Source organism: Schistocerca gregaria, chromosome 7 (genome assembly GCF_023897955.1).
Source record: "Schistocerca gregaria isolate iqSchGreg1 chromosome 7, iqSchGreg1.2, whole genome shotgun sequence".
NCBI classification, from domain to species: Eukaryota; Metazoa; Arthropoda; class Insecta; order Orthoptera; family Acrididae; genus Schistocerca; species Schistocerca gregaria.
Window position 1 is genome coordinate 316,700,626 of NC_064926.1, and position 13,254 is coordinate 316,713,879.

A 13,254-nucleotide genomic window follows, 5' to 3' on the forward strand; every position below is an offset into this window, starting at 1 on the left:
TTGAGAGATGAAGCTGTTGAGTTTGTGTCACTAGTGAATTTTATTTATTTTTTCTTGTCGAAGCTGGTGAACGACGTAATTTTCAGCATCAGATTATGTTAGAGGTAAGATGTAATTTTATCATACTAACATTATTATACAAGTTGCCTAATGTAGAATGCGTGGCAATTCGGTTCCAGTTTTAATGTGCAATGTCGGTCGAGTTAGTGAACGCAAGCCCTCCGGTCTAGATTGCATCCCATAGGTTCCTTCCAGAGTATGCCGATACAATAGCTCCATATTCAGCAATCATATACAACCCCCCACTCGACGAAAGATCCGTACCTAGAGATACCAATACTTAAGAAACTACACACGATTAACACGCGGAGTTATAGATCTATATCACTGACGTCGATCTGCTGTGGGGTTTTGGGACAAATACTGTATTCGAACATTATGAATTACCTCGAACAAATCGATGAATTGACGAACAATCAGCGAGGATACAGAAAATATCATTCTTATAAAACACATTTAACTCTTTATTCACAGGAAGTAATGAGTGCTTTCGACAGGGGATCTCCAATACCATATTTCTAGATTTCCTAAAGGCTTTCAGTACCGTTCCTGACAACCGATGAGTAAACAAATTTCACGCCCATAGAGTATCTTCTCAGTTGTGTGACTGGTTTCGTAATTACCTGTGGTACCTAGCGTTCGCCAAGAAAGTGTTACGGGCCTTCTACTGTTCCTAATCTATGTAAACCGTTGAGGAGACAATTTGAGCAGCCTCTTAGATTATATGAAGATGACGCTGTCATTTAACGTCTAGTAAAGTCATCAGAAAGCCCAAACCTATTGCAAAATGATTTAGACAGGGTATCTGTATGGGGCGAAAAGTGGCAATTATCTCTGAATAAAGAAAATGTAAGGTCATCTACATGAGTATGAAAAGAAATCCGTTAATTTTCGGTTACATTGTGAAACACAAGAAATTTATAGGTTCTCAAATCAACTAAATACCCAGGAATTACAGTGCGAACAAATTTAAATTGGAACTATCACAAAGATAATTTTGAGGGAAGACTGCGCTTTATTGGCAGACCACTTAGAAAATGCGACAGGTCTACTAAAGAGCTGCCTGCACACAGCTTGTCCGTCTTCTGCTACAGTATTTCTTTGAGAAATAGGATCTTTACCAGATAGGACAAACGGAGTACATCAAAAAAGTTCAAAGAAGCGCAGCTCGTTTTGTATTATCGCGAAATAGGGGAGAGAGTACCACGGACAAGATGCGCGAATTGGAGTGGGAATCATTAAAACAAACGCGTCTTTCGTAGCTGAGAGATCTTTCCTCGAACTTTGAATCACCTGCTTTCTCCTCCAAATGCAAAAAGGTTACGCTGACTCCCACCCACATAGGGAGAAACGATTATCTCAATAAAATGAGAGAAATCAGAGCTCGTACTGAAAGATTTGAGTGTTCGTTTTTCCCGCAGGCTGTTCGAGAGTGGAATAGTAGAGAAATAGCTTGAAGACAGTTCGATGAAACTTCTGCCAGGCACGTAATTGTGAAATACAGAGTAGTGATGCAGATGTAATGACTGAAGATGTGTCATTTTGGTTAGGAATCGTCTTTTAGCCATTTAAAGCAAAACAAATGTCCAAATAAAAATTTTATGCAGTTAGAACTTATTTCAAAGCAACCGTAAGAGATTTATACCAATTTAAGCCTAAGTGTTCGACTATAGACGCCCTTCCCTGGTGTAAAGATATGAACGCTTATAGTAAAATTTCTTATGGGCGTTATGATCCCCGCTCCAGGACCTAGTACACAATAAGATAAAAAAAAAATATCCTGAGCGTTTCCAGCTGGTCACCAACACTCATCACTGATGACAGTTCTACTCCAGTCAATGGGATTCGAGGCCGGAGACGTGTCTGGAGTAGCCCCGGACAGTGGTAGGATACCAACCTGACTGTCGCCCGCCATACGGCCCGATACCCTGGAATAGTGATCTGTGGCGTCATTCATTTTCATAGCAGGACCCCTTTGGTTGTCATCTGTGGCACTCTTACAGCACAGCGGTACGTCGACAATATTCTACGCCCCGTTTCTTGCTCATCATGGGAAGCCGTGCTGGACTTACATTTTTGCAAGACAATGCCCGAGCCGACCGCTGTGGCCGAGTGGTTCTAGGCGCTTCAGTCCGGAACCGCGCTGCTGCTACAGTCGCAGGTTCGAATCCTGCCTCGGGCATGGATGTGTGCTATGTCCTTAGGTTAGTTAGGTTTAAGTAGTTCTAAGTCTAGGGGACCGATGGCCTCAGATGTTAACTCCCATAGTGCTTCGAGCCATTTGAACCATTTTTCACAATGCCCGACCTCGCACGACGAGAGTTTCTACTGCCTGTGTTCACGCTGGCCAAATCCTACCTTGGCCAGCAAGATCGCCTGATTTCTCTCCAACTGAGAACGCTTGGAGCATCATTGGCAGGGCGCTCCAGCCAATTGGATAGGACATCTAACTACTCTATCAATCAATGCATAGCTGAAGAACTGCTTGCATAAGGGCTAGAGGTGGACAAACGTGTTATTAGAATTATATATTAATACCTTCGGCTGCTGACGCCCGCTAATATATATCAACGCCCGTCAGCAGCCGAAGGTATTAATATACAGGGTGGTTCATTGATAGTGACCGGGCCAAATACCTCACGAAATAAGCATGAATCGAAAATACTGCAAAGACCGAAACTCGTCTAGCTATGGTTTGCCCGCTAGATGGCGCTGCCATAGGTAAAACAGATATCAACTGCGTTTTTTTAAATAGGAACCCCTATTTTTATTACATATTTGTATAGTACGTAAAGAAATATTAATGTTTTAGTTGGACCACTCTTTTCGCTATGTGATAGATGGCTCTGTAACAGCCACAAACGTATAAGTACATATATCACGTAACATTCCGCCAGTGCGGACGGTATTTGCTTCGTGATACATTACCCGTGTTAAAATGGACCGTTTACCAATTGCGGAAAAGGTCGATATCATGTTGATGTATGGCTATTGTGATCAAAATGCCGAACGGGGGTGCGCTATGTATGCTGCTCGGTATCCTGGACGACATAATCCAAGTGTCCGGACCGTTCACCGGATGTTATTTAAGGAAACAGGAAATGATCAGCCACATGTGAAACGTCAACCACGACCTGCAACAAATGATGATGCCCAAGTAGGTTTTTTAGCTGTTGTCGCGGCTAATCCGCACATCAGTAGCAGACAAATTGCGCTACAATCGGGAATCTCAAAAATGTCGGTGTTGAGAATGCTACATCAACATCGATTGCACCCGTACCATATTTCTATGCACCAGGAATTGCATGGCGACGACTTTGAACATCGTGTACAGCTCTGCTACAGGGCACAAGAGAAATTACGGGACGATGGCAGATTTTTTGCACGCGTTCTATTCAGCTACGAAGCGTCATTCACCAACAGCGGTAAGTAAACCGCCATAATATGCACTATTGGGCAACGAAAAATCCACGATGGCTGCGACAAGTGGAACATCAGCGACCTTTTCAGGTTAATGTATGGTGCGGCATTATGGGAGGAAGGATAATTGGCCCCCATTTTATCGATGACAATCTAAATGGCGCAATGTATGCTGATTTCTTACGTATTGTTCTACCGATGTTACTACAACATGTCTCAACGCATGACAGAGTGGCGATTGAAGGATATTTGATATCGTGGTCCACCGACAACGCGCCAGCGCATTGTCAATGCATGTGCGAACATTACGGAAGGCGAACTACTCGCTGTTGAGAGGAATGTCGTTACACGTATTGCCAAATGCATTAAGGTTGACGGACATAATTTCGAGCATTAATTGCATTAATGTGGTATTTACAGGTAATCACGCTGTAACAGCATGCGTTCTCAAAAATGATAAGTTCACAAAGTTACATGTATTACATTGGAACAACTGAAATAAAATGTTCAAACGTACCTAGGTTCTGTATTGTAATTTAAAAAACCTACCTGTTACCGACTGTTCGTCTAAAATTGTGAGCCATATGTTTGTGACTATTACAGCGGCATCTATCACAAAGCGAAAAAGGGGTCCAATTAGAACGTTCATATTTCTTTACGTACTACACGAATATGTAATAAAAAATGGGGGTTCCTATTTTAGAAAAACGCAGTTGATATGCGTTTGACCTATGGCAGCGCCATCTAGCGGGCCAACCAGATCGCCATCTAGTTTCCCCCTAGTTTCGTTCTTTGTAGTTTTTTCGTTTGATGTTTATTTCGGCAGATATTTGATCCGGTCACGATCAATGGACCACCATGTAGAATTCTAATTTCGTTCTAGACAGCTGGAGGTCATCAATGGTACCTGTTCTTTCGAACATGTCCATATCCTTATAGTAGTCATGTTATTGTCTTGCTCAAATATTGGAGACCTTTCTGTTGAATAAATCATCCAATTTTTCTGAAACTGGACTCATATGTTTGTCTGTAGATCTACATCAGACCTACCGAGTTCCCTCCCATTCAGGTGATTCCTTCCTGGTGTGTCGCTTTTTTTGTCTTAGAGTTTATTTTTCTTTGTCATTTAGCATTTGTTTCACCTCTGTAAATGCCTGTGCTTCGGAGTCTACGTTTAGCGGTCATCCTGTAACTTGTTGGATACGTAAGTTTGAAAGTCAGAGACAGGCAAAGGCATCCCATCTCGCAAACGAGCACGTCTAGCAAAGCACTGTGTCCAGAGTGAGATTTTCACTCTGCACCGGGGTGTGCGCTGATATGAAACTTCCTGGCAGATTAAAACTGCCTTAAAGGTCCCGAGTTCGAGTCTCTGACCGTGTAATGGTACATGAATTACGTAACTATTACGGCACCTCACCTCAACCTCTCGATACCAGCAATATTCTACTGTGTTTCTGTCAAATAGTTAATATATTTCTGTGACAACATTCAGATTTGATTTCATTAATGTAGAGTACTTCGATACATCGATATGTATATATTGCAATGATATTATTCTTATGTATATTCTTTCTTTTGTCACTATGATCATTGACGTACTTGTAACTCTGATTTTTGGGCGCGTAAGCGGTTACTGGAGAGTCAAGCGTTGGTCGTCATATTAAAAAGACACAAATTGTAGTTAGTTTATGAAATGTGAACATTAAGAGTGAGGAAGATATTTTCAAGTATGTTTTATACTGTGAAGTGATGTTTCGGAACGAGTTACGTGATATTGCAACAAAAGTAATAAAAAAGAAGTGTAACTTAAATTCGGAGTGCTGATTATTTTTTTACATCATCATTGTGATAACTTGCAAAAGTTAAATCTTCAAGAATGGTATATGAAACACATTTATAAAACTTTTGAATATCGTAGAATAACATCTAGGCCTCTTTGCATCCGAACTTGGAAGCATCACTACCTACATTTTCGACGATTGAGCCATGAGTTCTCAACGATACCAAAGTGGGAAACACGACAAGATGAGTGCCTAGTTTATCCATTATTTCAAGAAATGACTTTATTAACTGTGCCCCCTGCCACATAATATAACTTTGTTGTTGCCCGAAAATGCAATATTTAGCAACGTGAGCAACACCACAATCATAATTAGTTTTGACCTTTGTTGTGGTAGGGTTGTTAGAACCGGCACACTGTTTTAATCTGCCAGGAAATTTCAAAGCACCGTGTGTTCAAACCAACCTTCGGGTTTACTTCAACGGAGGTTACTGTCCGGATGGCTCCAGTAGTTTGTGCTTCGCCGCTAATGAATTCAACGGAACGGCACACCGCGACCTTGTTTCCGCCTTTCCTCGAGCGCCTCGCGGGACGGATGTCGTAAGGGGGCAGCTGTGCAGCGCTGTGCCGCGACTGCGCGCCGGCGCGCGTCGCGGTCGATACGTCAGCAGCCGCGCAGCGCGGAGGGGAGGGGCGGTGTGCGGCGCAGAGCCAGTGCGGACGTCCGCGCGAAAAGTTCGCCAGCTGAGCAGGACGGCTACCGGCGCGGCGCGCGAGAGCAACACGCAGCAGCCGACAGCGACGCCGCACCGAGCGACGCGGAAACTGCGACTCGGCTCAGGTGAGCAGCCGGCCGGGCTGGCACGCGCCCACGAAGAGCTCCGCAAATACAGCCGGCAGCGCTCCAAGCACACGCTCAGCTGCTGTAACTGCGCCGCGTCGCACTGTGATAGCGGCGAGCATATCTCTGAGCGACGTCCCCGCGGGCTTTGTTGTGCCTAATCCGCCGGCGACGTATATACGTCTCCAGAGATACTGTTGCTCTCCGTTCTGTCTATACAACGTTGATATTGTTTCACAGCACAGTTCTGACAACTGCACTTCTGTGTTTAGTTCTGTGCATTATGAATTAATCGCACACCTGTCTCATATTTTTAATCAACATCTGTACACCGTAAGTACCGCAGTACTTATTCCGCCTTGACTATCATTGCATTTATTTATCTCACAATCGTAATTCCGAAGTGTGTGCCATTTTCAAATGATAACTCAGGATGAAGTGCTTCGAAAAACTTTTAAAAGTACATAGTCTTCGTACCAGCCATATTCACAGGCTTAAAAAAAAAATGGCTCTGAGCACTATGCGACTTAACTTCTGGGGTCATCAGTCACCTAGAACTTAGAACTAAGTAAACCTAACTAACCTAAGGACATCTCACACATCCATGCCCGAGGCAGGATTCGAACCTGTGACCGTAGCGGTCGCTCGGCTCCAGACTTTACCGCCTAGAACCACACGCTTCACTTCATCTGCATAACAACAAGTAGTTCTCGTCATCTGTTTAAAAATAACACTGGATACAGTAATTCTTATCGAGTTCAGCGTAAATGCTGCGCCCTTTTGATTGTTATTTGTCACTTTATTTTTATTATTTTTTATTTTACTTCTTTTTTTAGTAGCTTTGGTTCGTACGCATGCAGCCATCTCCGCAGTGGAAAGAAAGGCATTACGACAGTGTGTTTGAGGCGACTTTGGTGTCAGTAATGACGGTACGAATGTAAGAACAAGAGACAGACAGTCTCCGAACGGAGAAAAGTCTCTGATCCGGCCTGTTATCGAACTCAGGCCCATTCGGTTACCAATATGTCGTGCTGTCCCCGCATCTACCGAGACGGGCGACTTCGGTTTTTCTTAGGGGTTACAGATTAAGCAAATCTTGTGAAAATGGTCCCACCTGACGACTTCTTCTTAATAGTAAAGAATATGCATCGAAATGCTTCAAATCCAGTTAACACTTGGAAATAGTACACACGCGAAAATCGTGATTGTGAAATAAATGATTGAAGTGACTGTCCAGACGGATTGTGGTGTCCTTTCTGAAATACCGCTAAACCCCACCCCCTGATTCTGTACAGATTTGAACTCCAATGTGCAAAACAGCTTCAAATGCTCGATTACATTACAAATGAATTAATGCGTTAAGTATTTGAAGTTAAACATGTAAGCGAGAAGAGGTTTAGAAAAGGTTTGAAATTATGTTTAAAGTTTGTTGAAAGCCGGTAAGTGCTCCCATTAGCGAACAATGGATGGGTACCGTCTTAGTTATTTGCACTCCATTCTAAGCAAAAGTTAGTTTTCCACACTTTTCGATGTTTATGACGCCGTACCTCTTCGTTCAATGACATAATTTTGCAGGATCATTTAGTGATACATGTGGATACTGTATGCAAATGTGTCGCGAGAAAAGATGGTAATAATAAATTATAACCTCTGCCTGATGCCAAAGTTTTACTGCATAAGCAGCAAAAATGAAATGAGGCACATACTTTTCTCCTTTCATTACTTCTTAGAGGGTGTCAGTGATAAAAAGTTTCTGAAAGATTGTAAGTTACGAGTAAAGTTTGTTGAAAATCTCTAAGTGCTCTCCTTCACAAATACTAGATGAATATATATTGAGTTACGTAACCTTAAGACAGATCACAGTCGATAACCGTAAAACTTGTTTTACTGTGTTAAACCTTTAATATGGGATTACAGCTCTCAATGTGCAATTACAATTTTTAAATTCGGTCCGTACTTATATGAAATACTGAAAAATTAATTTTCTGTTGCCTCTGGAAACCTTTGATAGGCAACCTGCGCCTGGGCTTAGGTACCATGGAGTGGATTAGCCTTTTAGTGATGTGGACTGCAGATCTAAAGTAAACAAAAAATAAGACACAGACCGTTGTGTGGCGGAAGGTGCATAGGGTAAAAATTATTAGGGCTGTCTCCCCAACCCTCTGGTATCTTTTGGCAGTAGTTGTACGATGTACATGATGTCCCAAAAGCAAAGTTCATTACTCAGGTATAACAAAGAGATGACTATTCGAAGCAGAGAAGTTTAATAAAGATGGGCTTTAAAACGAGCTATGACCACTACTTCATCTTCGATGTTGTGAAACAAATCTCTTCTTCTCCATGCTGTTTGCTCTCCATATTTCTGGAGGAGATAATGGTCGTCTAAGAGACATGGACTGCCACTTGTTTAGAAGACGACTTGTGTTTTCTCAGTAGCGAAGACGAACATAGCTTTTAACGCATCTCTTTGGAGCGCAATGTTTACTGGACATCTTTTTTTTTATTTTTGGGCCATACTACACCCTCACAAAATATGGAAAGCAAGTTGCTTGCTGCAGAACAGATTTGTTTCACAGTATCGAAGATGCAGTGCTCACAGCTATTAAGGTATGCATTTTAGAGCCATCTTTTACTACACCTCCAATGATTGTTCCTGTCATATGCCTCAATTTTGGCCATTCCTCTTAGATCACCGACATGCACCACAATCCTCGTCAGAGGTTTGTGTGTTACGTAATACAGCTTTTCTGAATTTCTCTTGCAGCTATACTTAGTTGTAACGAAAGGTGTGTTAAATATGGAGCGAACTTGGATCTCTAAGCTACAGATGAATCTGTTATCCTAAGTTCTGCTACCGCAGATTTAACGAATAATTCCTTGAAATATTCAAATATCTGTGATAATTGACTTCAGTTCTGAAGTTCTATTGTCTTCGAAGCGCTATGTTTTCATCATCATGTGGGTTAGGTTAAAGGTAGCGCAATGATAGAAAACAACTCTGGCGTCCCGTCAATGCTGGGTTAGGGACTGGACACTCGCTCGGATGGAGAATATGAGAGGGAAGTATTCGAAGTTTTTTTACGGAATTCTCTTCGGAAATGGCCTGAAATGAATCCCGGAAAACATGAAAAACCTTCTTTAGGGTGGCTACCCGGGTCCAGCGTTTGAGCCAGTGAAGTGCCTAGCTCGAAAAGAGTACAAGGCAAAAAAAAAAAGCATTGAGTTTTAAGAGCCCGTCGACGACTAATACAGTACAGTCGGATTACAAGGATGGATAAGGAAGGAACTAATCAGATATAAATCTTAAAAGACTTAGAACAACTATAGGTAACGTAACGACTAATGGCTAGGCACTGTTTCGAACGCTGCTCTTTCGAGTTATGGTTGTTTAATATTTCACTCTGTACCTCATATTTTTTCTACTTGTAATTTTTTCGGGCAGTTTTACACTACTTTGCAATGGTGACAATCTACTTTTCAAAATCACTCGTAAAGGGTGACCAAAGGTATCCGTTATAAGGCCACAGCAACCCGTTGCATACATGTCGGTGCTTACATACCCGCTTCAGAGTCGCTATGGGGTTTCTTTTTCTCCAGGATGCGCAGTACCAGTCTGGAAAGCTTGTAAGGGTTTTGCAGGGTAGGTTGCGCTGAGAAATAATTGTTAAGAAACAAATTCGATACCTAGTACCGCTTCCAAATCAATTAGCATCGAAGTTATCCAATCATGGCGTTTCACGCCCAAATTCAAGAAGCCTACTAAGTCGTTCTCATAGCATAGATGATAGCGCACGAGACTGCTCACTTTTGGCTGGAGTGCGATCCCTACTACTGTCCTCACAATCCAAACATCATCATCGTGACAACCCACCGCTACGACAATTTTACAAGCTTTTCAAACTGTTTCTGACGATCCAGAATATAACATGGTTCAATTTTCGACAGCGGCAGTGCACCGCGTATAGATATTACTTCAGCCTGCGACAACCGTTAGATGATGTTACATGTAGCCTACAACAGATTGCAATTATATCAGTCACCCTGACGATGATGGTATAACAACTGAAAGTTATCGTGGTTCTGTGAAAGAAAAGTGGTCGGTTACACGTTGCTGTGACTGTCAATAACAGTTACTTTCAGGCCTATCACAAGACATTCGCAGTGAAAATGTGACACCTTGGTTGTGACATATTCTGTATTTGCAGTGAGTCCTTAATTCGACCACAGCTGTATCGTTTTATTTTAAAGTATTGTCTGTAGTAAATTGTTTTTGTACATCGATGTTGTGTCCTCTAATAGACACTGGCGTAACTTTTAAGTTTATGCGTATTTGCTCGTATTTTACGATTGTGTCTCATCCAGTAAAGTAATGTAATCAAGTTGTCTACCTGAAGGTTAGTGTAGTGTCATATGCGACAAAAAATTATTCTAGTATCTAACACTCAAAGCTAAGCGATGTGTCGTTACAAGAAGTTGACCACTAATGACAGGTTGAATTAACAAGAAACATATTTGGTCGAATTAGAAGTTTTTCCCGTCGCAAAAAGTATCATAAGCAAGAAAAGATTCATGTCATTAGCTTTTTGTCATTAACAGTCTGGATCACAGCCATATTGAGTTGCTGCCGCGGTTTGCCGTGTGGTCTTCTAATGACACTTTTGGTAGGATCCTTGCCTGGTTTGCGTATGACCGTGTTCTGCCAACCGGTGCGGACGGCTTCGACGAGTGTGTGTTAGGTCTGCAAAGATGCTGCCATGGAAGTGAAGGCACAGAATAAAACCAAGTGCCAGGAAACACCAGCGTGCTGCTGGAAAGAGCCAACGAGCTCCCCACCCGACGGCAGCAGTATCATCAATAAATTATCACGCTCTACCGCACGGTTTGTCTTAATGTGACAGTCAAACCACTTAACTGCATCTCTCTTTAGTCTTGTACCCGAGAGAGTCCTGCTCAGTTAAACCACCATCCCGACACTATGACAGCAAAAAGTCACTCGCAAATAACATTAAACTTGTCAGTTATGAAAATAGCTGAGTCTAATTATCGAGTCTTGTTGCCGCTGACTTGTACACCGACGTACAGTAATTTTATACCGTTAATCTCAATAAACCAGTGAGATAGTATAGTCAGTTGTGGTGGCACTTTTCTCTCTTCAACTTTTATGTTTCACCATTTCATTGAGCAGCGGCAGAGGATCTGTTTTCCTGTCCTATACTACATTTGCAATTATGCCTTCCCCTATAATTCCTGTAGTTACTACTCCGTCCTTCAAACGCAGCGACGTGGAGCTGAAAAGGTACAGTGTCAGTAGTATCCGTAGAATGGTATACGGCGCGAGTGGAACTTCGTCCGTGAAGTGAACGAGGTACCGTTGGAAATAAACTCAACTGAAATTCAGGTGACAGGATACCGATGGCCAATAGACCTGCATCCGAAATAAAGCTAACTCACCAGTAGAAAGAATAAATTTCAACGTGTAATGAGCAGTGACGCAAACATGTTTTCTGTTGAGTGTTTCGTGATAAATATCCCTTTTTTCTTGTATTATGGTTAAAATGACTCTGAGCACTATGGGACTTAACATCTGAGGTTATCAGTCCCCTAGACTTATAACTACTTAAACCTAACTAACCTAAGGACATCACACACATTCATGCCCGAGGCAGGATTCGAACCTGCGACCGTAGCAGCAGCGCGGTTGTGGACTGAAGCGCCTAGAACGGCTCGGCGACAACGTCCGGCTATTGTATGACGTAGGTGGGAGCTCAAAGAGAAGCAGTTTGCTTTCCACAATTTCATAAAAAGTATTCAGTTTAAATACGATTGCACCTCCAGGGTCACACACTGAGAGGCAACAATTAGCACAAATATACGGAGAAAGCACTCATCTAACACATTCTTTACTATTCCTGTATATGAATATTGAACCAATACTGCCACAACATAGGTTGTATTTCCAGTCACATCTGCTATCTGGAAAGAAAAGTCGAATTTGGCAACGCAATGATCCGATTTGAAATAAGACATCCACTTTCTCATCAGACCACAAATCATTCACTTATATGTAAGTGAAATTTTTGAAAGTAGCAGGCTGCAATCTGGTAAATAAACAGATGTGGCTCTTTCAGTAACGTATAGTGTGTGGCAGTCTCCAATATAATATAAAAGACTCCACTCTCTTTACAACCTCAAAAAAATCACAAATTTTATGTTATTCTTATAATTCTTATGATTCTAAATCAAACAATACTATATATTTTTATAACGTCTCAGATAACTCAAAATTATCTCCCCGAATTTCTTCTCTGTATCTCCATCACTCAGGCGGCAAAGTCTTTCTTTCAATATCGTGCAACAGCAGTTGTTTAGCGGCATGAAAATAAAACGATAATTAACTTCCACACTCATAATTCCTACCTAGCTTTAAAAAAACCTGTAACTTAAATTATAATTCATTTTGTCTGCTGAGAAGATATCTGCATCTCTAACGGAAGAACACACACAGATTCCGAATGAAACTCGCTAATTCTCACAAAGAAACATACACTTAAGTGTTACTTTACCGAACAGTGGTTAGCACTAACGAGTCGCATTCGCGAGAACGGCGGTCATCAACGACAACAGGAACTGAACTTACCGAGACTACGCCATCTTCAAGTTTGTCAAATTTGGTCTTTCCACCTTTTCTACTGTGTTGTTCTGCTGCTTTTCCCCCATGTATTTGTAATTATAGATTATTTTTATAAGTATTCTTTCTACTTTACTCAATAATTCCATAGGATGTGTTTCAGTTTTGTCTCACAATGTTCTTCAATCGTAACCAGAGTCTTGTATCGTCATTTAGGATGCAATCAACTTATGTGTACCATAAAATTGAACATGGAAAATCATTCCTGCTTCCTGAATTTGTCGTTTTTTTCTGTCCAACATACTGCTCCATACAGGACTGTAAAAATAACTATGGTTGTATAAAACTGCCACCTGCTAAGAACTGACTTTGCCATCTAACGTTCTTGCAGTTGTGCCAAATAAACTTCATAACGACTAAATTTTGAAGTCAGTACTTCTAGAATCGTCTAAACATAAACTATAATCACGGTTTTGAAAATTTTAATCTGCTCAACATATTTGTCTATTCTTAATAGCTTTGGTC

General features: G+C 41.6%; 1 protein-coding gene across 1 annotated transcript in view; it reads left to right on the forward strand.

The window, feature by feature from the left end:
* Nucleotides 1–5,971: 5,971 nt before the first annotated feature.
* The window catches only part of LOC126281571 (uncharacterized), a 248,313-nt gene continuing 241,030 nt past the window's right edge, over nucleotides 5,972–13,254 (forward strand). The window contains exon 1 of the mRNA XM_049980644.1: nucleotides 5,972–6,101. The gene's annotated coding sequence lies outside the window, so the exon portion shown is untranslated. The remainder of the gene's footprint in view (nucleotides 6,102–13,254) is intronic.